Source organism: Carassius auratus, chromosome 8 (genome assembly GCF_003368295.1).
Source record: "Carassius auratus strain Wakin chromosome 8, ASM336829v1, whole genome shotgun sequence".
NCBI lineage: Eukaryota > Metazoa > Chordata > Actinopteri > Cypriniformes > Cyprinidae > Carassius > Carassius auratus.
This window is the reverse complement of record NC_039250.1, coordinates 7,826,162-7,853,627: the sequence shown is the minus strand read 5'-3', so window position 1 is coordinate 7,853,627 and position 27,466 is coordinate 7,826,162. Positions and strand designations below refer to the sequence as shown.

Below are 27,466 nucleotides of genomic sequence, written 5' to 3'. Positions count from 1 at the left end.
TAATTAGTTCCAAATATTCACTGATTGCTAAATAAACAGACTGAACTTATATATACTTACTTAACTTGGACTTAATAAGACTTAACTTATAAGTATTATTTATTAAAAAAAAAAATTTAGAACCAGGGGGTTCAACTACAGGCGGTCCAAGGAGAAGATATATATGTATAATTCAAGTGAACACTACATACCGATCTGATAAGCATAATATAATGTTAAAATGTTTAGTGTTTTTAATAAAAAGCTGGGTCTATTATATTATAGTGGAAAGCTATTTTTATTCGTTGTCCCAATTTGTATTGTCATCATAATCATAAGCATCATCATTATTAATGTATTTATGTAATAATGATAATAATACTAAGTACTACTATTATTATTATTATTATAACTACTATTAACTTTTTATAAGTTACACATTATTATAAAACTATGTTAAAATAGTTTTCAGTCCAGAACCTATAAGTGCTAATCTTTATAAGTATCTTTTCTGGAATTTTTTCTTGAACCTTTGATTTTCTTTATTTTACAAGAACAAATTTTTACACTTTAGACGCACTAGATAAACTAGAACTAGAAAACAGATAGCAATATATAATTTAGGTATTTTACAGCTGGAATGGGACAAAGGAAGAAATTAAATAAATTAAAAAAAACTGTTAAAAATATATATTTTCCCGTTAATGTGTTCGAATGTGTCGCATGAATCCACTAATAAACGTTTTAGCAGTTTATCTGTGGGTAACTGGTATTGTGAGGTGGATTTGGTGCTGCGTGCTGCTCTGCGCGTGGCCGAGCTCCTCAGTCTGAGGCGCGTGAATGCACGAGTACATAGGCATTATCTTCAGTTCAGTTTCATCGGCAATATACAGAATGCGGAGGTGAAAACGGACGGTCTCGCCGATCGAGGCACAGATCCTTGACGCTTATATGCTGGTATTACACCAGTTAGTATTATTTTTCTCATCTGAAAGCTGTTCCTGGGCGAGAATCACTCATGCATTCAAACAGAGGATTATCGCGGAGGAACTGCCTCGAAACCATGAGCTGCAGTTGGGGGACGGAGCTGTGGGTGAGTACAGCCGCGAGACACTGAGGCGAATGCATCTGCAAGATATCAAGCAATATAGTGCACGAAATATTTAGGATCTCGATTAGTAACATGCATATGCCCATTATGACAGATGCATAGCCCACATCACCACCCATTTTACAGTGATGCAGACCGCAAATTCCGACTACTGTTACGGAAATCTTTAATTTAGCACCAAATCTTTTGCATGCACGTCCAAATATGTGAATGCAAGCAAATGCATGGTCTCTAAAGCTCGTTTAAGCAATTATTAGCCGTCAGCATTGACTAAATACCCTGGATGGCAATAATCCTGGGCTAATGCTGTCCTTAACCACATGCGAGTGAATGGGGCTGGAGCAGGTGCACAGGTTTTCCCATGCATGTCCTTTTTTCAGCTTTGAGGTTGCAATGTGTATGTAGTCATGTAATAGTGTAATACTGTTGCACTGCACTTCTAATAAGATTTTAAATATTTAATAGTTTCAAGACTGTCCATTGTTGGCTGTAACATCATGCAACCTTAACCTAGTAACAGCAACATAATGTAGGATAAAATATTTAAGGTTATGTAGCCTATGGTTAAACATATGGGCTGGTATACAAAAAGTTTAGACCTTGCAAGCTTCTTCTTAATCTTAATTTGCTGTAATATGTGTAGAAGTGACCAGGGAAGTGATAACATGGGGTAAAATGTAAGATCAGCAGTTTAACCAATAAGAAATAAGTTATGGGGGAAATCATCTTACATGGCCACCTCCCTCGTCAGGTGACAGTAGAAGCTTGTGAGCCTTTGTAAAATATTATTAGGGTAATATTTTACAAGGATTTATAGGTATAAAACCAAGTTTATAATATGATTTGTGGTCATGTTAATGGATGTTTAGTGACAGAACTTGTATCATCTGAATCAGCAAGTCTTCGTTTAATTAAATTAAAAGCCTTCCGTCATCATATATATATATATATCATGATTGGTATGGTATGGTATAAACGCTATTTGAACAACCACACTAAATTACAGCATTCATTCATTAGCGGTTATGCTAACAATGCTTCTTGTAGTTGACAATAATTTAAGTTTAATGAAAAGTTGATTTTTAAAATACTTTTATTTGACATCTTAACTGTATTAAAGTTTAAGACAAAGTTACAGACATTGAAAATGTTGCTGACTGCGGATACAATGTTAAATGACCAATAATAAGTAATAGACTGATCATTATTGAAAAAGACTATTTAAATGGTCAAATGCTCTAAAAGCTATATTATGGATGCAACAGGAGATTCAGATCAATATGTTTTCTAACAGTAACCTAGTGGTTAATAGGTTTCAAAACAAGTTAAATGCTCTGTGATGGATGAAGTTTGTACTGTGTATATAGCGATAAGCATTAGGCATGTTTCGGCTGGAGGGCCAGCGGTGCTGAATAATGGATCTGACACGTTGCCAATCTCCGACAATACTGCAGACTCGTGAAATTATATGGGATGGCTTTGATTCTGAGGGTATTTTGATATCTCTCCTTTGGGCCCTCTTTCACAGTTATATCAAATCCATCAAGGCAAAATCTATAATTTTTATCTCCTAAAGTGTTCTGTTGGCACTCTACCTTCATTGCAATTTCATATTTTGTCAATGTTATATGAACGTGAGAAGCTCTAAATGGTTATTCGTTCATACGTTAACTTTCGGTCTGATTTTTTTCTGTCTTTTGCAGGATCAGTTTGATAATTTAGAGAAACACACTCAGTGGGGCATTGAGTTTTTGGAACGCTACACCAAGTTTGTGAAGGAACGGTCAGAAATTGAACTGAGCTATGCTAAACAGATCAGGTAAGATAAAGACAGATTCATGGTTTTTAAAATGATAAGGTAATGTTATCATGAATTAGATGCCAGTTTTTGATGTCAGTTGAAGTTGTCTATTATAATACTACATAAACTACATAAATACTAGTGCTTTATGCGGCACAGACTGTTTTAAAAGCAGCTTCACAGTAATAAACAGAAAGGTAATGTTAATGTTTCAAAAGGCATCAGTTCTGAAACAGCTTCAATTTGACAAAAGTGTCATTATTTACCTCAATTCAGATTCAGTGTTGATTCACTTCAGTTCATTGACTGTGAATGTTGAATTAATTATGAAACAGCTTCAGAAAACAATAGTGTTTTTATCCAGCTCGATTCAGTTCAAGTTTTTTGTTGTAATATAATCAATAATATTTTCTGAATGTAATAAAATCTTAATAAATAATAGAATTTCGTAGAGGTGTAACCACAGTAATTGTATATATTATAATAATTTTTGGGTGAAAAAAAAAAAATGAATGAACCTTGTGGTAATTGCTATTTTTGGATAATCCAGTGAATTAAATGCTGTACTATTTTTCATCCTCACAGATTTGTGTATCACTGTATCGCCGAGTACTTAACTGTCAGTAATGTATCAGTTTAATGTATAAAAAGCATCCAAATATTCAAAATGACTGTTTTATGAGGGCAAGGTATTATGTCATTGAGAACAAACATAAAACGGGTCACATGTCCGGCGTGTATTACCATGGATACTGGGTTTCCATGGCTCTGACCCACATTCTGTTATCTACCACTGATTCTGTAATATTTCTTGCTTGCTGCATTTTGGAAGTTTATTAAGCAGCGGTTTCCTCTGGAGATGTTGACCCTGAGGACACTGGATGGCTTACCAGCATCATCCCGCTCAAAAGAAACCTCAGCGTTTATAATAAACCCCACAGCTGGAGCTCAACAAACAGGCCCTTTCTGTTTGTATTTTCTGATCACATAAGAGAAAATCCTCTTTTCCGAGCCGTTTGCTCAATCCGTGCATTGTTGTTATTTTTAAGAACTGTGTCAGACTGTATTTTGCTCTCAAGAAAGAGTCTTTAATTCACAACATCTCCCAGAGGCTTTTTGTTGTTGTTGTTGTTCCGATCGCAGCCGTGGGTGAAAGATTTATTAAGTGCTAAGCACATGTTAGCAGATAAACGGCATCGACATGGATCTGTCTGACCAGAGAATAATAGTCCTTTAAAAACCCCTGGGTTGGGTTATTCTAATGAGGATTTATTTATGACTTTATCAACCTTTTTCCTATTTGCCGTTGCGTATTGACGCATAGGGCGGCCCATTTAGGCTGATCGCAGGGAAACTAGCAAACAATAAAGCAACTGCATTGGTGTGGTCTTGTCAAGAAACTGCAAGATGGTGATCTGCCTAGCAACACGTCAGACTCCTGGGAGGTACCGTTGGGTGTGTGCGGAGAGAGGGAGAGATAGAGTGAAGGAAAGCTGCAGGAAAAAGCATCGAGGGGGCGGCACCATCAGCATGCGCTCTCACCATCGTAATTGATTTTAAGCCATTTATAGGCCCTCTTGAAATTAATCACATGATATTCATGTATAAAGCAATGGTTTTCTCAGTTTCGCTGTATCAGTTATCGTCTTCCTGTACTCAGTTTTCTATTCTGATTGACAAAGATCAGCCTCATGAACCGGACGCCTTGTTCAGTGGGACGATACGATTATTCTAATGGTGACAATATTAGCTTTTGTTTGCACTGCACCATTGGATCTTATTTGTCTCATTTGAATTATTGGGAAACATATACACCTTTGGTTTGGTTTGGTTTTTTTTTGTTGGGAGAAATGCTTGCTAAATTGCTGTTTTTTTATGTTAGAGTAACTATTTAATAATTCCTATTTAAATGTGCAATTTATGCACCACTACTTAGCAAACGTAATTGCAAAAATACTCTCTTTATCTGCCGTTGTTTGAACAAACAATAAAACTCACACCATTGGTTTAACCAATGTTGTGCTGGTTCAGTCGAACATAAAATTGACATATTACTTGTTTATAGTTGCTTTATAGAATAAAGTGTTTTAACATTTTAACAAAGTGTCTTATCTTTCTTCCTTTAGGAATCTGTCCAAGAAGTACCAGCTCAAGAAGAACTCTAAAGAGGAGGAGGAATTCAAGTGAGTGAGAACAATTTGGCATATATTTTGATTTCTTAATGTAGCCGTTTACTAATGATGTTTCAAATTTACCTACACAAAACAGTTTGTCTTACTACTGTTCAACAAGGTTACATTTATTTGATCGAAAATGCAGTAGAACATGAAATATTGCTACAATTTAAAGTACATTTTAAAATATATTAACATATAAAATAATTTCTTTTTGTGATGCAAAACCAAATTTTCAGGAGCATTACTTCAGTCTCTAGTGTCACACAATTCTTCAGAAATTATTCTAATATGCTGATGTACTGCACGAGAAACATTTCTCATTATTATCATCATCCGTGTTGTTGATATTAACAGTATATTAATATTAATTTCTAACCCAATCTTTTGACTGGTAGTGTATATACTAGTGCTAGCAAATGATTAATCACATCCAAAAGTTTTGGTTAACATATTATATGTGTGTACTGTTTATGTATATATAAATACACACACATACAGTATATATATATATATATATATATATATATATATATTTATATTATTATTATTATTATTTTTATTTTTTTACATGTATATATTTATATGCATGTCATTTATATTATATATTATATATATTTGATTTAATTAAGTTAATTTTAAGGATCTATTGTAAGAAACTTTTTTTGCTGTCATAAAACTTCATTATTCAGTTGCCCAAAAAGTATTTAGACACTTAAGCCAGGCTTACTTGAATGAAAAATATCAAACTTAAAAATAACACTTTTCAGATAAATATTTCCCAAATTGAAACTGTTGATGTTATGAGTTGGCACTAGTTGGGTTAAAGTGTCATTCAGACATTTTGAATAGGGGTGCTCCGATCACGATCGGCCGATCGTTATGCGCATCTCGTCAGTGAAGCCGGTTCTCTAATCAGCTGTTAATTCCATCAGGTGCGTGATTTCACATAGAGCAGCTGTTACTACACAAAGCCGTTGTTAACTGAGAAGATGGGCCAATAAACGCTGAAAATTAACGTGATTTGCGCTTCTTCTCTATTAACAACGGCTCTGTGTAGTAACAGCTGCTCTATGAGAAATCACGCACCTGATGGAATTAACCGCTGATTAGAAAACCGGCTTTACTGACGAGATGCGCATAACGATCGGTCGATCGTGATCGGAGCACCCCTAATTTTGAACGTAACTTAAAGGGATAGTTCGCCAAAAAATTAAAATACTGTCATTAATTACTCACCCTCAAGTTGTTCCAAACCCATAAGACCTACCTTCATCTTTGGAACACAAATTAAGATATTTTAATGAAATCCGAGAGCTCTTTGACCCTTCAATAGACAGCAAGGGTACTACCACGATCAAGGTCCATAAACGTAGTAAGGACATCAGTAAAATAGTCCATGTGACATCAGTAGTTCAACTTTAATTTTATGAAGCTAGGAGAATACTTTTTGTATTGTGTGCAAACTTCCACTTCATGTAAACAACGCATGTGCATTGCGCTGCTGTTTACATCAACGAGGACATGCGTCAGTGTATGCATTAGTTACACGAAGCAGAAGTGTAAATACGTCATGATACTCTCCACGTATCATGACCTCGGACTGGATGAGGAGGAGAAGAATTGTTGAATAAAGTTATTTATTTTTGTTTTCTTTGCACACAGAAAGTATTCTTGTTGCTTCTAAAAATTATGGTTGAACACGGATGTCACATGGATTATTTTACTGATGTCTTTGCCACTTTTCTGGACCTTGATCGTGGTAGTACCTGTGCTGTCTATGGGAGGGTCAAAGAGCTCTCGGATTTCATAAAAAATATTTTTGGGTGAACTGTCCCTTTAAAGTACCAAAATGTTCATATTTATGTAATTTGTCATTATATCGGCCAGTACTGATATCAACACCAGTATCAGCCATTGAAAAACCTGACCACTATTGTGTTGATTTTGCTTTTGAATTTATTTTTATTTTTCTAAGCAAGCATTTATTTCTAAGCAAACATTTTTCTAAACTCCTTTTTTCCACATCTATAATGTCTCATCTTGCTTTTTTGTCATGTATTAACATTTTCACATTTGCCATCAGGTACTCCACATGTAGAGCGTTTCTTATGACTTTAAATGAGCTGAACGACTACGCGGGTCAACACGAGGTCATCGCCGAAAACCTGTCCACTCAGATAATTGCAGAATTGAGCCGCTACACTCAAGAACTGAAGGCTGAACGGAAATCGGTACGAACATGTCTTTTCCACACATTCACTATCATGACGATAACCAAAAACTCCAGCTCTCAGCTTTCTAGAGATCCTTTAAAAGACATTATCTTCCCAAAAAAGGATCAAATCCCTTGATAACGTAAAATCGCACGTTAAAGACGCGTGTGAAACCACAAAAAGAATACCTACTCTGCTCTCCAGCACAATGCTCACCTGTTACAAATCCAGGGTTAATCTTATAGGAATATGGTATTATTTTGTTTATGAGTTCTCCCAGCTCCATGGAATGAAGCCAGAACCAATGTGGGTCATGTATATTCAGGTCATAGGAGTTTGAGAAGGTCGCCCTCCCCCGCTCTCGGCCTCTATTGTCTAAAGGTTCTCGGCCGGCGGGTTCAGGAGGCCTCTGTCTGAAGCTGCTGGCTGGAAGTAATATGACAGTGGAGTAAAACACCACCACGCTCGAGCTGAGGGAGGCTTCTTTCGCCTCCGACCTCCGTTGATGCATTTCGTCTGTCTTTTGTGTTCAAATGTCATGCCGAGAGAAAGTGCTCTTTATGTATTTTTCATAAAGAGAGTTGTGGTATGCCGTGAGTAGGGTGACCACCTGTCCCGCATTTTGCGGGACAGTCCCGAAATTTGAAGCTTTGTCCCGCGTCCCGCAAGTCATAAGCAGTGTCCCGCATTTTAATTTCGTCTTCGTCATTTTATTTAATCGTCCTTTAAATTACATTTCTACAATAAAAAAATGTTAATAAGAAAACACGTACTGAACATGCGCAGCGCAGCCGTTATTATTGGTTCTAGCGGCTAGCCAGAGCAGGAAAATAAACACCGAGAAAAAAAAAACCACTCCTGGTGAAAGTGAACTACAGCTACACCTGCCAGGAGTTCTAATGACACATAATGAATGAGAAGGCCCTACTCTAAGCTGCCAGATCAGACAAAAAATATAAATTCAAGATGCACTGAATCTGGTAAGAACGCATTTAATCTTTCTAGTCTTTCCTAATGGAATTTATATGCTTATTTGGAAATGTGCTTTGTAGCGATTGGATTATTATTTTCACTTAATTATTTGCATTGAATACACACGTTCTGTTAACGTGCTGTTAACGTGCTATTTATGTTGATATTTATTTTACTGATATTACTATTAAATATTATTAGTGACGTTCACAGCGCCGGTCAGCACCGTCATTAACATTTTTATAAACCCTTTTAGCAATTTAAAACATGTTAACATCACTGCAAAAAGAGATATCTAATAAAAAAAATCAATATTTATTCACCTAGTATAATAATAGTAATTTCTCTGCCTCGTGTCCCGCATTGTCCCGCAAAATCAGGTCTGCTGACCTGCAACAGAGCAATAGCCAGGTGGTCACCCTAGCCGTGAGTGGGTAGACACAAGCGAACGCCTCCTGTGCTGGGATGTCAGTGACGTGTAAGCTAATGAGAACCCCTAAATAAATGATTTGTGTTCCAGTGAGGAACTCTGCAGCTAATTAACATTTATTGTACATGAGTACGTCTTTGCTTCCGTAAATTGAATTCTTTATGGAATAACGAGGGATTTGGATTCAGCAATAGCTCTGGAATAGAATTTTTCTAGCAGCTGCTGTCTGGCTTGATTGTCTCACATTTCATTTAATCAGCTAAGATTTCAATTAAATGTCTTTTCAGAGTAATATTTTAAAAGGACATGTCAGTAACACAATAAGAAGTCAAACTGTGATTATTGACATGACTCTGCAAGAACCAAAATAGAGTTTCTTCATCCGAAATGGAGTGCCTTAATGGTTAAAAATAGTCTCTCTTGGTTTGTTTCCAGTATAAACAGGCAAATATTTAACAGCAATGTTGAAAAGTATTTTTAAATATTAATAATAAATACATGAATCTCTTTTACCACCAAGAAATGCAGTTTTTTAATGGTTTAAATATTCCAAACTTTTTTTTTTACTTTCTAAAATATATAAACTAGTTCCACAAAAATATTAAGCAGTACAGCTATTTTGAACATCAATAATAGTAAGAAAAAAGCAGCAAATCCGTATTATAAGAATGATTTCTAAAGGATCATGTGACATTGAAGACTCGAGGAATGATGTTAAAAATTCTGATTTGCATCACAGGAATAAAATAAATTGTAAAATATATAAAAATTTTACAGTATCATTATATTTGCATCATATAAATGCGTGCTTGGTGAGCAAAAGAGATTTAAGAGAAATACCGAACTTTTCCAACAGTAGTGTTCTAAATTTTAGATCTATTTTTTGTCTTTACTTTCCTCAAGCATTTCCATGATGGCCGCAGAGCGCAACAATACATTGAGAATTCCTGGAAGCAGCTGGAATCGGTGAGTCAGTTCAACTGAACAGAACATACAGTATGATACTGGCCTCTCTTTGGTCACCTGTCAAAAGATATGATATATGAAAAGATATATGAGCTAGAACTGGGCAGCCTTGTACAATAAACACTTGTGTGTAATGAGTTACAGGTGCCTGTAAAAGACAAGTGACTGTTATAGGTTTTAATACATACATTTTTGTTTTTGTCTCTTTCAGAGTAAGAGAAGATTTGAGCGAGACTGTAAGGAAGCAGATCGTGCTCAGCATTACTTTGATAAGATGGATGCTGACATTAACGTGACTAAAGCAGATGTGGAAAAGGTATGGATCACGCGTGTGCATGAAAGAGACAGATCCTTTCACAAACCCTTCACTCTCCATGACTGCTTTCATCCTTTTCTGTGAGTCTGTGTGGATGATACCTCTTTGGAAAGGGGCGGAGGTGACTGATGCTGATAACCAATGTCGAGTTCAACTTTCCTCATACCTTATACCTCACCTGCTCCTACTGTGCAGTACCTTCCCAGTATTGCAGAAAAGTAGCTTTTTTTTAATTATTCAAATGGAAGTGGGACAGTAAGCCCCCCTAATATCTGTGATTACATTGGTACCCGCTAATGTTGATTTTTTTATTTTATTTTTGCCATTGGGGTGATTAGGCAGATATTTAAAACAGATCATATATCATAGATTTTTTATTCAAACAAACCAAATGATTTCCAGTTCAATTCCAGATTTTTAAAATGTAAACAGTATACCATCGTTTCTATTGAAATATGTAAACAAAATTATAAACTGGAGCTTTAGTAGGAACATCAGGGCTGAGTTTAATTAATAAAATACGCAACATTTGAGAATATTGAGATTAATGTAAAGCACTTTGAGTGCCTAGATAAGCGCTATATAAATCTAATGAATTATTATTATTACTTACAATTTATTAAGCCATCTAAAAATTCAATACTTAAAAAATCTAAAAATACAATTTCTGAATCATAATTAATGGTAATTAATATTTAAATGTTCATTAATGAAAGTAATAAGCTCATACACGGCAAAAACAAAGGTAGCTTTGACAATAGGAAACAAAGACAACTAATATGGCAGCAGCCATTTGTTTTGAATCTAAGGCCAAATGAACAGATTTGGATTTGGTTTTGCCCATGTGTAGATGTTTTCTTAAGTACCTTCTGTTATTAGTGTGTCTGTGACACTAATCGACTCTGTCTTTGTTTTTTAACATGTCTTAAAGCGGTGTTCTCTCAAGGTAGGTTTGATCCAAGAGTCGTCTTTGTCGGTGGGGAGTTTGTTAACTTGTTCGGTGTATTACCCATATCAGCAAAGAGTGTTTGTCGTAATTTTGGTTGTTTTTCGTTGTTAGCTTCTGTTACGTTCACGTCTTTGCTTGCAGCGAATCTTTCCTGTATTCACCATGTACAAATGTACAGAATAAGACTTGTCATGGAAAACGTTAAAATGCATTACGATTGCGAAAATGGGCTACGTTGTAAGGGTTACAGCGGAGACTGATTTCACAAAATCAATAGCTATTACCGCACAATTTACTGTCAACCACAAAAAGTCCTGAGTCTGAGAGTCTGTGCACACTGTCTGGTTCATGTACATGCAGTTGTTTCTGTAAGGTGGCCCCAAAAAGCATTTTGACACTTAAAAATCAATGAATTTCATTGGATTAAATTAAGTGGCAAAAGCACACTTTTCAAGCAAAGATTTCAGTTAATTGAGTTTTAAATAATTAATTATAGATAGGTTGTTCACAATTAATAATATATAAATGTATAATTTTACTGGAGCATGTTCATAATTAATGTGTTGAACCATGTCTATGGCTACTTCAGGAGAACTTTAAATTTGTTTAAAAAAGCACCAAAAATGGTTTAGTAAGTAATGTTAGTCCTGAGAAAAGGTCTTAATTATTTTGCCTATGCAAATTGAATTTTTATTTTGTGTTTAATGCAATGATGTTCACAAATATATGCGGTTCACTTAAGTGTCCAAATGATTTTTTGGTCTGTTGTTTGTGTTTAGTTAGTATGCATGATGAATGGATGTCTGGTGCAATTAATTTGGATCATTTTGTCTTTTGTTTTGGAACAATGTTGAACATTCATTGTCATTTTTGTGTGTGTGTATGGGTGTTTGTTTTCTCACACACTGTTGGTACACTACCATGTTTCTCTTGTCAAAGTCTTCTTCATCGATACACACTACCATACTACTCATAATATTTGTTTTTATGTAATAGAGTACCCAACCTACATTACCATATATAGTGTGCCATATACAATCAGAGCACAATAAGTGAGCTATCCCACAATGCAATGCATTCAACTTTACCTTCCATTTCTACAGAGCCTGCACATGAATGGACAAAAAAATATTTATTGTGATGTCATTTTAGTAAATCATTGCTCTTTGTTTTCTCGCTTTGATTTAATTAAACGTAAATAGCACAACATGTCTACGGTTTACTAAAACATGGGAACGAATTTAAGATAGTCACTTTTTTTTTTAACAAACCATATTACAGATGCCTTGTCAGATATTAGTTGAACCGCGGTGCAAGTGCATGCATGGTACGGTTCGATTTTTTACAGAGAACTAGGGCTGCACGATTGTGAACAAAATTGTCATAATTGTCGATTATTCCCTTGAAATTTTAATCGCGATTATTAATAACGATCATCACAATTTACATTCAATGATTTATACCTTTGTTTGATGCAACTGCATGCCGTATTTTATGAAAATGAACAAGCTGAAAACACTCTGAAAACAAGCTGAAGCTTCAAATGTCAACTATACATCCGATTGGTTTCTTCTTTAAATAAAAAAAAAATAAAAATATGAATGGTATTATAACGTTATACTAAAACTAAAATAATGGGGAAAACCTTTAAGATAACAAAATGCATCTTAAGCACACAGAATAACATAAGTAGACTCACGAGTTAACACAAGTTAATTGCCTCTTTGAACGATTTCGTAATTTTGGCATCCATAATTGTAATCGCGATTAGAAATTCAAATAGTGCAGCCCTACCGAGAACGTTACACCCCATGTGTGTATATATATGAAAAATATACAATTACTAAATTACTACTACTTAATTTTTCCAACATCAAAAGTTGATGTTATTTTTCTGCTTGTTTTTTTTTTTTTACATTATAAATGCATATTTATAAGCGTAAATATTTATGTAACTGCCTCATAGCTAGACAGTAATAGTCGTATCTAGTCAGGTTAGTCATAGACAATACAGTACATCACAATTTTGTGATTAAAGCCTCATTTGACAATTTCTTCTGCTTACAGTATATAAATAAATGTACTAATACCACCATATATCAGTTCAGCAGTAAAATAACCGACGACCTGCTGGATAAGGCACATTTTCTGTTTCCATGTATTGTTGAGTGGACACTTACTAAACATTGTATAAAGTCTATTATTTATATCTTATACTCATATCTGAATGAAATTGTCTGCTGAAAACCATTCACATATCAGATAAATTATATAAGATACTATGACTCACAAATCTGCTTAATAAATTACTGAAAAACATTGGTTCAGTTGTGTTCTTTTCCCTGAGTACATCATTTGATTATATTTCAGTGTTTGGTTTGTGATGTTTGCGTTGTTTGTTCTCTCTGACTCTTGCACAGAGTGTGTAGATCACTGACCGTATCGATCTGAAGTTGACACCAGGCTACGCTTATATCTTTCTGTAATCTGCTAATTGACTCTCAGTGTTTGTTCACTTGTGTCGTGTCAAAAAGGTGATCGTTTTATTTGTCAGTCCTTCCCCTTTACGTTCTGAAATGATCTTGATGTCTTTTGCCTTGTCTGTGTCTTGTGAATTCTGTTTATCTAGGCGAAACAGCAAGCTCACATGAGGCATCAGATAGCAGAGGACAGTAAAAACGAGTACCTGACCTACCTGCAGAAGTTCAACAAGGACCAACATGAGCACTACTACACACTTATACCACATATCTTTCAGGTGAGAGTCTCTCTCGATCATAGTAAAATATTCTAATCTTGATAAATGACAAATATGTTCCTTTCTATACCAGATGGACCATACTGAGTGTTCATAATGTGGTCAAAATGTGTCTTTGCAGAGGATACAGGAGATGGAGGAGAGGCGGGTGGGCAGGGTGAGGGAGAGCATGCGGGTGTACACCGAGGTCGAGCGTAAAGTATTGCCCATCGTCAGCAAGTGTCTGGACGGCATGACCAAGGCAGCTGAATCCATCGAGCCTAAAATGGTACGTTAAGTGCTGACTCCTTTGTGCTGAAAATGCACTATGGTTCTGGATTACATAGCCATCTGTTGATCAGCCTACTGCTGGAAATCCTATTCTGTGAAAATATTTTATAAAGCCATAAAATACGTTTTTTGTTTTTTTTTCAGCGTGGATGAGAATCAAGGTTCTTGTTAAAAATAATGTAAAAAAAAACACACACACATATTCAGTCCACAGTCAGTGATCATCTGAGCTCATCAACTAATGACACTTTTGAGTTAAAGTCCGCGTGAACCGGAAGTTGCAAATGACTTTTCTCCAGTGTTGTGATGTATTTCAGAGAGAAACTTAATACTAAATGAGAAAAAATAGTGGGCGTGACTTTATTTTCCAACTAGCACCTGAAAAGTAGTTAATGACAGATATCTCACAAACCCAATTTCGTGTTCTGTCCAATTTTTGAAGCATTCGCGGGTGAAGTGCTTCTAGCACATCCGTGACCTCTCTGTTATCCCTCCTTCCTCAAAATGTAAGAATTCGAGCCATCTGGACCGTAACGATCGAGGGAATTTTAGGAAATGGGAAAAGTGTTTCATGAGTGCCACAACCAAAAATGCACCTCCTCGCCATCTCCTTACACGCGCTGTCAATGCTCACAAACACACAGGCAGCCTGTCTACTGTCAGTTGAAGGGGGCGTGGTTACGGATGCTAAGAAGACACCCAAACCGTCAAACCTATGTCATCGGGGAAGGTCCTCCAATGCAGAGGGGAGGGGCATTTTCAGATTTTGATTAAAAAAAAATTTGTTTGTGGATTGACTTGCATGGATGAATTGTTCACCACAAAATGATCAATTTAGGCAAACAAAGTAAATAAGGTCAATTGTGATTTCAGTTGGACTTTAAGGAATCCGTCAAAAAGGCATGTAAATCAGTCTTAGACTCAGATTACTACTTAAATCTGAAGTGTAATATCTGTGCTATTAATCCCTCCTCTCCATAAAAATCAGCAGTTCTTTAAAAGCTGTAATAATTTATTTGGTTTGTCCAAGTCCTTTTTACACACTTCCGTTCAAAATGTTGGGTTAGTAAATATTTTTGTTTTTTTTAAATAATTTTATACTCACCAAACTGCATTTGCTTGATCAAAAGTACAGTAATAATGCAAAATATTACTACAATTTAAAATAACTTTTCTGTTTTTAATATATATTAAAATGTAATTTATTCCAGTGATGCAAAGTTGAATTTTCAGCATCAATACTCCAGTCTTCAGTGTCACATGATGCTTCAGAAATCATTCTAATATGATGATTTGGTGCTCAAGAAGAATTCTTATTATCATCTGTTGTGCTGCTTAATATTTTTCTGGAAACCATGATATATTTTATTCAGGATTCTTTGATGTGTAGGAAGTTTATTTTAAACAAATCTTTTGTAACGTTATAAATGTCTTTACGATCATTTATGATCATTTTAATGCATCCTTTCTGTGATAAAAAATAAAATAAATAAAAATCTTTTGAACTGTAGTATACTTAATTTTTGAAAAAGTGAAAATTAAAAAAGGAAGAGGAAATAAGTGGGAAAATAATACAAATTCAATGTAATGTTTTGCTGATGTACTGCGTCACAGATAGGGCTATGATTTTTAGAGTTTTCCAGCTCAATTAACTTTTCCAAATGAAACCAGCAGATGAATAATATACCAGTTCAAAATGCTGACTGAGTGGTGACCGTCATGGAGCGATGTCGTCCAGGTTACCATCAATGATTTACAGCTGCAGGGGATCTCTGGCAGCCAACGGGGCGGATGTGCGTGTTGTTTATCTCATCTGCTAAATCCTGATCCAGCGCTCATGTGGCCATCGCCATCCTGTCCAAATATGGCAGATGGGGAGTCTAATTTCCACCGCAGCACTAATTGACTCATACGAGCTGGGTTTTGCAGCAGATTTGAAGTGGCTTAGCAACAAAGACTTAAGCCTCTCTGTGGCTTCTGGACTGTGTGTGTGTGCTTGTTTGTGTGTGTGTGTGCTTTCAGAGATAGTGTGCTGGCCATATGAGGTGAGGTGAGGTGAAAAACATTCAACTGTAGAAAAGCATTTGTTTTCATAGTAGGGTTATGGATGCCATATACACACACACACATATATATATATATATATATATATGTGTGTGTGTGTGTGTGTGTGTGTATATATATATATATATATTCTAAAAATAGTTTCTTGTTCTGACCTGAACAGCAGCAGTGGGATTAGATGGAGGGGATTTGCAGCAATCTTATTTCTATAGTGGATGTGCATTTTATTGTCTGTAGTTCATGATTGCTGCGATTATGATGTCAGTTTGTTGGTGCGGTCTGAATTTCCTCACTAAATTAAGTGCTTTTAACTAGTCAAATAAAATTTGTATTTTTTATAAATATTTAGAATATAGTAATATTATTAATTAAATCATTTTTGAACTGTTCGGTACGAGGCTTTCGTTTTTTTGTGCATTACAAATTACGAACGATTCGTTGGACTAATCCTATTACATTTGGAAAATAAAAGAGCTTAAAGTTTGTGAAATATGATGTTCTCAGTGCCACTGCGCTCAACAAGGCAGCCCAAATACATGATGTCTGTTCCGCCATAACTTTCCCTTGCTGGGGTGTGTCGAAAAAAAATGGTCTTATATTGACGATAGCCAGAGATATGGTCAAAAACATAAACTGTTGGCGATATTACGTTATTTGGCATTTCCAGTTAATGTAGGCCTGTTACATTCTTATTTTTATTAGGCCTATTATTATTATTACAGTGAAGTTACTTTTATTAGGCCTGTTAAATTAAAATGACAATTAATTTGCCCAGCAGTAATTACCAAATTACTGAAGTGCTGCGAGGATAACAAATGATTAGGCTATATATTTACTCCTAAATTAAATTTTAATACAGGTCTATTTTACAATGATTATAGGCCTACAATTAAAATATTAACACTGCAGTCATCAATAAAAATCAATGAATCAGTATAATATTTCAAACACCGACTTACAAAAAAACCTGTTCAACACAAAATATATAGGGGGATATTATATATATTACAGGGGTTCGCCATGTCAAGTTTAAAAAAAAATTTCAACTTCTACACGCAGCACCGCTTATCAATGTCAGTTCAGAAAGAGTGGACCAATCAGAATACCCGGAGGCAGGGCAAGCTTTTGTTTACATTAGCAAGTTGTTATGTCTTCTGTTTTATTTGATGGAAACATGGGGAGGAGGCATTTTGCGCTGCACTTAATTATAATTATAGAAAAAATTTAATATATATAAATATAATATAAAATAAAAAATAATTATATCTTATTCAAATGTATCTTGTAAAAGATGTACATTACAATGAACAGAATGTGCTAAGTGACATCTATCTTACATACAACGGTTTGTGTCAGTAAATAGAGTTAACTAATTTGGGTTGAGGTTTCATCCTAAAAAGATTGACCTTTTTTATTACTGTTTTTAATCTCAGGACAGTAAGCAAGTTGTAGAATCATACAAGTCGGGCTTTGAGCCGCCGGGTGATGTGGAGTTTGAGGACTACAGCGTGTCGATGAAGAGGGCGGTGTCAGAATCCAGCTTCCTGAACGCACGCGGAGAGAGCAGACGCCGGAGCAGGAGCAAACTGTGGCCTTTACTCAAGAGAAATAAGGTACGGGATCAGACGGATCACCTGCTTAGGTCACAAATAAGCAAATAAAAGAAAAAATCGACACTTTATTTTTATCCATGCTATTTATAGTCAAGTAGTTTTATTACTTTTACAGAGTGTTTGCAGTGGCTGTTTTATGCAACAAGTTTCATGCAGCTTGTTATGGAATCTTGTAGTTTTGATGATATAATTTATTATCTGCATTAGGAAAGCAGTTGTTTTAATAGTCAACTGTATTTACGCTTTTAAATATTAAGACGGGATAGGAAATTGCATGTATAGGACGGGTCTGTGGATTGTGAACACCATCACAAATAAGCACATAAAAGAAGAGAAAACGATGTTGCTCATTCATAGCTCATTGCGATGCAGTCATGTAGATTTAATGTCCAAATATAAATCATGTTATTTATATTCAAGTACTTTTATTGCTATTAAGGAGTGTTTACAATGGCAGTTTCATGCAGCTTGTAATGGAGTCGTGTTATTCTGATGATTATGAAGATTAATAATCTGTTTTATATGTTAGTGATTGTTGTGATAGCACCAGTTTTTAAACTTGGAAATACTAAGATTGGAAGTAATTTTTCAAAAAAACTAACATGCATTCCCTTTAATAAAGTTTGCAATGAGTTTGTTGTAATGCAAGGATTTCTGAACATTTTCATTGCCCTTGAAGTTTTGTCTCTCCTCATCTTCTCTCTTTCTGTCTTCCTCCATTCCATTTCTCAATGTGCTCCATCACACCTTCATCTGTAGCTTATGTCTTTGTTAGCATCGCCCCGCCAGCCCCCTCCCCCTCCCCCCACATCCCCGTCCCCGGACGGCCTCCTCAACGGCCCCCAGTCCCCACAACAACACAAGGAGCCGCTCAGCCAGCGCCTCAACGACTTCATGGGCACCAAACACAAAAATGCACTGCCTGCGAAGCCTGAAACGTGGGGTGAGTTCACGAGCCACCGCGTCACCTTGCTGTCTTTCATGTGGATCTGACTGGACGACTCGAAAGGATAAAGCGCTATCAGCTCAGTTTGGTTCTAAAGTGATGTGTGGATGTGTAACATTTCTTGTTTTCATGCTTTTTATCCACACCATCCTAAACAGATCTGTCTTAACAGCTATATAACTGTGTGTATTAACAGTTTCCCCTAACACGTCTTTCTTCTCTTAACATTCACAGCTTTCTCTAAAGCTGGTAAGTCTGACTTGCTATAAAATCCACACGACTTTGCCTTTAACTATTTCCATAATAAATATTAAAGACATTTTATTTTATTTTAATTTGACAATTTTTCCAGTTTCAATGCTTGTAGAAAAATACATTTTAAATATAAGTAAATAAGGGAATTAATTGGCAATGAAGCCAATTTACCATTTTTGAATCTAATATGTCTATCTAATAGGTTATATTTTATTTATTGAATGTTTTTAATGCAATATTAGATTCTGTCTGTGTTTGATTTGTTCTTTTTGACTCTCATATTTCTGTCTGTCTGCAGGGAACAGGCCAGGAGGACTACAGTCATCTGCCCCCTGAGCAGAGGAGGAAGAAACTACAAGCCAAGCTCAATGACATAAACAAGGACATCCAGAAAGAGATGGATCAGAGGTAAATCATCCAGCAGCTGCCATGCTGCTAATAGTATCAACCTTTGTTTCTGCCAAATACTTGCACCAAACTGTTAATACCACATACTACAGCTCAAAGGTTTGGAGTAGGGCTGGGATAAACGATTATTTTTTAAACGATTAATCTAGCGTTTATTTTTTCGATGCATCGATTAATCTAACAATTAATTTTTTCAGGCCGATTCGATTTCGATAATCTCCCCATTAATTGACTGCTAACAATTTATACATGTTGATTTACATATCTGAATGAAAAACAATTAACATTGCAATATATGTTTATTGCTCTTAAAATTACAAAATAAAAGACTGACTAAGAATGCATTACTTTGCACTTGTATAGAGATAGCATTCAATAAAACCTTGAAGCCTTTAAAACACATAGCTTACTGAAACAAGCTTACTGAACACATAGGGCCTAGCTTACTGAAAAAAGATGAAAATAACAACAATTTGATGGCTGGCATTCAATAAAAAAGGCACCCAAAATACTTGTTTAGAGTAATTGAAAGAATACAGTAACCAATGTAAACTTGAGGGCTTTAAGCTAATACAGAGAGCGCTCATTGGAAGCGTTCCACCCTTTTTCTATCGTGTCTAATGATTTTGGTTAAAATGCACGAGGGAGAGAGAGAGAGAGAGAGAGAGAGAGAGAGAGAGAGCGAGAGCAACATAAGAGTGAGAGCAATCATTCAGCGCACATAAGGTAAACATTTTGCAAACAATTTTTAGAGAAATAAAAACAGGTCGACGAATCGATGCGCATATTTTGCGTCTACGTATTTTCGATGACCTCGACGCGTTGTCCCAGCCCTAGTTTGGAGTAATCATTTTTTTTAAAGAAATTAATACCTTTATTTAGCAAGGATAACTTAAATTGATCCAAAGTGACAGTTAATGCAGTTCATATGCATATGCCTCTTGTTTTCACTAACTCTTCTTCTTGTAAATTGGTTGCAGGGATGCCCTGACTAAAATGAAAGATGTTTACATTAAGAATCCTCACTTGGGGGATCCAGACAGTATAGATCCACGGTTAGAAGAAATCACACAAAGCTTGGAAAAAATGCAGCTTGAGGCACATAAATTTGAGGTGAGGCCCCCACAAATTCAGTCTTCAGATACCTTCAAAAGTTGGTTTAAAATATGGATTAGTAATGAAAGTGAAGTATGCTATTTGATCATTAATGATTACAAGTTAACAGAAGGATCTGTTGGATATCTCTTTTCAGGGCTGGTTGACGGAGGTGGAGAGGAAGTTACTTGAAAAGGGATCCGAGTCTCAGAGAAGACAGAGCGGTCATTTTGACTCGCAGGGCAACACGCCTCTTACAAACAACTACGGTCAAAACCGAGAGAGGTACTTCAGTCCCTAGATAGCAGGGCTACCAAACATGATGTGCTTAATATGACTGACACTGTTACAGGTCTTTAAAGGGCTCATGTTCAAAACGACTGTGGATGCATCTCTGAACTTTTTAACATTAGCAAAACTTACATTACTAACATTAGCAGTGGACTTTGTCAAAAAAACAAACTCGTGTTTAATGCTATTAATACATAATCTTATTTTGATAACCTCATATGAGAGGGTCTAACATTAACTGTATAATCTGACTATAACGTCAAAGTTAATTTAGTCTGTTTTACGTATTGCATGTCTTCTGCACATAGTCCGGATGGCAGCTACACGGAAGACCCCAGCACAGAGACCACCATGCAGTTCAAATCTCGCAGTACTGAGTTCGATGACGAATTTGACGACGAGGAGCCTTTACCCACCATTGGAACATGCAAAGCACTTTATCCATTTGAAGGTAACAGAAAACATGAATTGGATCTTGTTCCAGAAAGAAAATTTGTTAAAAAAAAATATGTCAGGAATTTATGAAAGTTAAATGGCTCTGTAGCATATTTGCAATTCTTGGGATAATTCGTTTAAATGATACGTTTTCGATCTACTAAAACAGATTTTTTTTTTTTTTACTTTTTAAAATTACAAATCTAATTTGACGTATTAAGTGTCTTTAGGCTTTTGACTGGTGCTAAATTTATGAAGAAAATGTATTATGGATAAATGGCAAAAATAAAATTAAATGAAAAATGAAAAGCTGAAAATAAATGAATGAAAAAAAATATAAACAAATTAAAATTGTAAACAATTCAACTAAAAATTAAATAATTTTTTTTTTTAAACAGAAATACCTACAAATGAGTAAAAAACAAATTGTGTATTATTATTTACTTTTTGTAAGTCGTTTAGGATAAAAGTAAGTACTAAATTAATAAATGTACTCAACATTACCTAAAAAACAAAGTCAGATTTGGTTTTAGACAAGGCTGTAGGGCTGTCAAAAAAATTTAATTTAGAATATTCGTTGAATTTCAAATATAAATCCACCTTCGAATGCAAAAATGTTGCATTTAAATTTTAGGTGTGCATCAGACAGCTTCATTATCAGCGGCACACACGATGATGATGAAGTTGCCATTGCAATTTAATGTTTTTATTTGTTAACCTATCCAGTTTAACCCACTAGATGTGAAGCTGCTACGTTGATCATTCAAAATATTGCGGATAAAGAGAACTTCAATACATAGAAAATGATGTAAGCAATAAAAACCGAAACCAAGCCATTCACACGGAACGCATATTTATCACATTTTCTAGAGGGACATCTATCACCGTTGCACTCGCATCTCGCACAAGAGACACGCATGTTTAGAAAAAACATGTAAAATTAAAGCAAGTTCAACTTAGAGAAAAAACATGTCTCGAGACTTTATGGCAGTTTTTCTCTATCCCACTGCATCTCGTGTTTTGAAATGAAGTACTATTTGTGATTGGTTTTCGGTCCTTTGTGTTATACTATACATACATACATGATGCTGTTATGTTTCTAATTGTTGAAGCAACTTAATTATATATGATTTATAAACATTATTAAACATGCACGAAAGGAACATGCAAGAAGGCCCTCTTGTGGCCTCAAGAGAGAAGCTAAAAGCCCCCCCCCCCCCCCCCCCAATTTAGATTTTCAGCCATTTTGACAGCCTTGATATAATAATAAAAGTTATAATAAAAATAATAATAATTTTTTAAAACCCACATTGCCAGTTTTTGTGTCTGTAGGTCAGAACGAAGGTACCATATCCATGGCTGAGAGTGAGATGTTATACGTAATTGAGGAGGATAAGGGTGACGGTTGGACCCGAGTCCGCAGAAACGAGGACGAGGAAGGATACGTGCCCACATCCTACATCAAACTCTTTTTGGACATGAATGCCAAAGGTGCTAAGACATACATATAATCCCACAACACTAAACACCCAGAACGCTGTTTAACTGTACATACAGTAGAGCATCATGAAAACGTTAACAGAGGAAGCAGACAGTAGCGCTCTTCCTGTTTTTACAAGATCAAGATGCCATGTGTCATTTCTCTCTTTTGGTCCTTATTTACGTTTTTTCATTATTGCTCCCTAAGACCTTATCAGGGTTAAACAAGTTCCGCTTCCTTAATGATACAAGTGAATTAGGCAATAAAGACAAGGTGCTGTGTCATTTTGATATATATGATGGAAATGGATGTTTTACCAACATATCATGTTCATATTTATCATTATAGCTTGGTTAGCTTTATGGAGGTTTTCTGCAATAACCAAGATATGTAGATACTCATGTTCATGTTTTTAATGATCTACAAACAATCAGATACTTTTAGATTAAGAATGAAATGATTAGAAAATGTCAAAAGCAAATATTCTAAAACCTTCTGGCAATAAAAATTTATCTCTTACTAACATTTTTGACCTTAAAGCTACAGAATAAGTAGCAATCCTGCATTTTAAATATAGTCAAATGTGTTTTTAAATTATAATAATTTTTTAAGACTTTAAAAATCTTTTGCTTTTGAGAGATGGAATAGAATATTTTCTCAGGTATGTTTACTTTGGTCTACATCCTTGAACCTCAACAAATCCTTAATAAACAGGATTTGTTTTCTTTCCCCACATTTAATTGCAATGCATATCATTAAATGTGAAGAGATTAAGTAATTAATGCATGCATCTTTGAGACTTCTGCTAGCTTTGCATTAACTGCTGTAAAAAAAAAAAAGGAAAAAAAAGAACAACTTTAGAAGTAAAAAACCCATAGTTAACGCGATGCCTTTCAGTGTAGTGAGCACTGAAGCAATAATTCAAAAGATGCATGTTATTCACACACTGACCAGCATGGAAAACTAACAGTTAACGTGAAGTTAAATAAAAAAAATGTCCAGGTGGTCATCGCAGTGTGTATTAGAAAAGCTTACAGCAGGAATACCGCTCTATATGCATGCTATAAAACCAGACAGGCTATTTATTTGCTGCTTATCAGATTCATCATTTGTCCATAGCTTTACCAGCAGCTGTTAAATATGCTTGATAGTGTCGCGAGCTAGATATATGAAGAATTTTGTATGGTTTTATACTGTCCCTGTCTTTAATTCTCACTTCATAGTGGGGCTGCGCTCTGACATTGAGCTTCCCTGGTTTACTGAACGTTTTTAACCCATTACTGTCTGTGAATCAACGATTGTACAGGAGTTCTTGTGCAACATCTCTAACATGTCTTGTGTGATTTTTTTTATTTTTTTATTCTTTTTTGTTTTTTGTTTCTGTTCCTTTCTTTGCAGATCCCTAAAAGTGTTTGGCTGGCACAGGAGTGGCAGGGCAAGCGTCCTTGCGTGAAACGTCCTCCTCTTGTAACTCTAAATGGGGGACTAACTGAAAGGATATTCCATTTTTAATGCAACCACTTACACTGAACCCTCTCGTCTGCCATAAGAATGCAAACTGATCTTTTTCATGACTAGCGTGTTGATTATTTGCAAAAGCTTGCTTCTCGTATGGACCTAGAGTATTTAGCCTTGTGCCGTAGCTGCTTGCCGTCAGAGCCGAGCCCTTAGGTTTGTTTGCTGAGGCACAGAGTAAGTGCCATGTACATGTCTTGTTATTGCCTGGCTTGCTTCAGAGCCAAGAGGAGTTTCTCATGAAGACATTAGACTTAATGAATATTTGTCAGTGCAGACTGTTCAGTTATGTGAAAAATGGGACTCATTTTATACATCATAGGCTATTCAGTTTTTTTTTCTTTTTTTTTCAGTTATTATTACAGTGTTTGCGAGGCGGCAGTGTATTTAAATCCTGCTTTTATTCTTCTTTTTTTCACATAGATTAGTTTATTGAAATGTAAAATAAGCATTTTTTTTTGCTATGATTATGATTATGTTTAAGTCAGGGATGGACATACCAAAAGGCTTGTCTTTTTGCAATTAGGTATGCTATTGTTCAAAAGATTTGGGTCGGTAAGATTGAAAAAAAAAAAAAAGTAATAATTTATTCAGCAAGCATTAAAAGCAATGCTTTGAATTGATGATAGGTGACAGTAAAGATGAAATTGAAATGTTTTTAAAAAATCTCAAATAAATGTTGTGCTTTTGTAATTTAAAGAATCCTGAGTGTAAAAATATACCATGGTTTACACAAAAAAATTATTAATAATAATTTAATATAATATTAAATGTTTCTCAAGCAGAAGATCAGCATATTAGAATGATTCCCGAAAGATCATGGGGGACTGAAAACTGTAAGGATGCTGAAAAATCAGTTTTGCATCGTAGGAATAAATTACATTTTAAAATACACATACACACACACACACACAAACACAAAAAAAGTCTTAAAAATTGTAATAATATTTCACAATATTACTGTTTTTTTTTAATCAAATAATCCAGGCTTTGAAAGCGTATAGACTTTTTTCAAATCACTAAAAAAAAAAAATCATACAAACCCTAACTGACAATAGAATGTTTAAAAAAAATTATAAATAGACAGCGAATGTGATTTATATTATTTGCATACTGAATTATTTCTTATCAAGCTATAATTTTACCTTAACACTTTTGCTGCCTTGCAAGCGCTGGTATTTCCATCATTATTATTAACATGACGATGAATGCATAATCATCCCCTACATTTTGTGTGAGGTGCTGTTGTAGATGAATAGTTCTCTATGGCAGGTGAAACGGTAAGCATCTTTTCTGGTTCTCTTACCTCACTCACTCATTCACACTTTCTTCCTGCGATGTACACACACGCCACAGCTGCTCTCTTTCTCACCTCCTCTTCTGTTTCTCTTACCATCGCGGTCTCAAACTCTCTCTTTTTGCCTCTTCTCTCTCAGGCATATTTTCTCTTTCTCCTGTTTTTCTGGATCTGCCCTGTTTTGACGGGCTGAAATGAGCGTTTCACAGATTAATTTAATCACATCTGAATAAAAAACAAAATCCAATAAAAAAAAAACAATTTTTTTTAATCTAATTTGGTAAATCTAATCTAAACAGCTAAACAGTGTGAAAGCTGATTCAAATGTTTAATAGTTGATGCATGCATGAAAAACCATAAAAGAAAATAAAAGGCCACACACTTTCACTGCAAACTAAAATTATGTGGGATTTATTTGCACTTAGAAAATACTAAGAAATGGCAATTGAATTGTATGGGATTTTTTTTTTTAAAGAAGAACGACTGAAATAATTGATTTTTTTATGGTGTACTCTGAAAATAGTAGTGAATGTGTGCATAATATGTTGAACACAGAATGGCAAAATGTTTCTTGTCTCGCCACATTCAGCTATAAGTTTCATGAATCATTTAAAGGTTTCTTCCAAAACACAGTCAAATTTGAAAGTCCAGTCATTTGCATCACAGGATATTACTGCTGTTTGTTTTACATTTCTATCATAAAACATTAAAACTGTCAAGATATGAAATATTTAGCTACTTACATCTTTAGCTGCTTAGTTAACTCGCACTCTTTCACCCATAAAACTGAAGCGTCACACTGTAATTCTCATTCAGCATCTGTGAAAGTAAAGCCTGCCTGCTTTGATTTGATATTAGACTGCTGATTTTTTTCTTCATCCTAACAACAAACTCTCTCTTTTCCTTTCGTTCTGTCTCTCTCTCTCTCTCTGTGGCTGTGTGTGGTGTAGCTGTAGTGGTCCAGTAGATGTTGATGGTGGTCCTCAGCTGGTGCTGTGTTTGGACGCATGCATGCTTGCCCTGTCTCTGTGTGTGTGCCAGTCTTAGGGGGTCCAACTCTCCATAAAGTTCAAGCCTTCGGTTTCTGATGGTTGAACTTAAGCTTTTTAAATTGTGTTTGTGCCTGTTTTTATTTTTTCTCTCTCTCCACTTTTATCTTCTTAAGTGTTTTATTTCTTTTGGAAAATATATGCATGGTCTTGTGTCTACACATCCCCCCTAAGCTATTCTTTTAAATCGTTCACACAGTTTTAGATTCTTTTGTTGATTCTCTGAATGATTGCTATCCAGGGTCCAAGATTAACAATCACAAAGCCCACATCCATGGCTTTGGGGATTAAATAAAATGTTATTCGCCTGTTGGCTGGTGTTTAATGGGTTAAGTTTCTAAAATGTGCTGGTTTTAAGTTATTTATTTGTGATTCAAAGACTGATAAATGCTTGATTTTGTAACCCATATTACTAAGATTTCTCTTTTCTTCTAGTACTGTTTTATATATCTTGCACCAAAATATAAGAAACCAAATCACAAGTGTTCATTGTTGTAGTTTTTACAATGATCTGCCCTTTCTGTCAATATAAAATGGGGAAGAAAACAGCTTAATAACTGCATTGTCATAAGAACGAAAATGTATTGTGAATAAAAATATTGTAAAATAGAGTATGTTAGCAAATAAGACAAGTAAAATCTTTGAGTTGTTAATTTTGGACCCTGTCAATATCATTCTGATTTCATTTTTGATGTTAAACACAAGTATTTACCTCATTCAGGATAAATTTGGGCTGCTCTTCAATAATAGGTTCTGAATGTGACGAATCTCGTCATATGGGTTCATGAAGAAACACTACCGCAGAGCTGAAATGTCTTTGTTTTTCTGTATATTGTGATATATTTGAACTTGCTGGATCCCTTCCTTCGAAGACCTCATTAACATAAAACTGCCAAATCAAGTGTGAAAGGCTTGTGACTTTCTTGCAAATGCTAACCAGTATAATAGACATTGAGATGAGTTTTATTTCAGTTCAATTCCAATCATTCATATTGTAAAAGTCAAAATTGTATGTCTGTCAAACTGGGCAATTTTTATGTAGAAGTTTAACAAATTAAAGGTCATTTTAAAATGGT

General features: G+C 35.2%; 1 pseudogene; it reads left to right on the top strand.

The window, feature by feature from the left end:
* The first annotated feature begins 655 nt into the window (after positions 1–655).
* LOC113107168 (formin-binding protein 1-like) lies at positions 656–27,466 on the top strand (annotated as a pseudogene).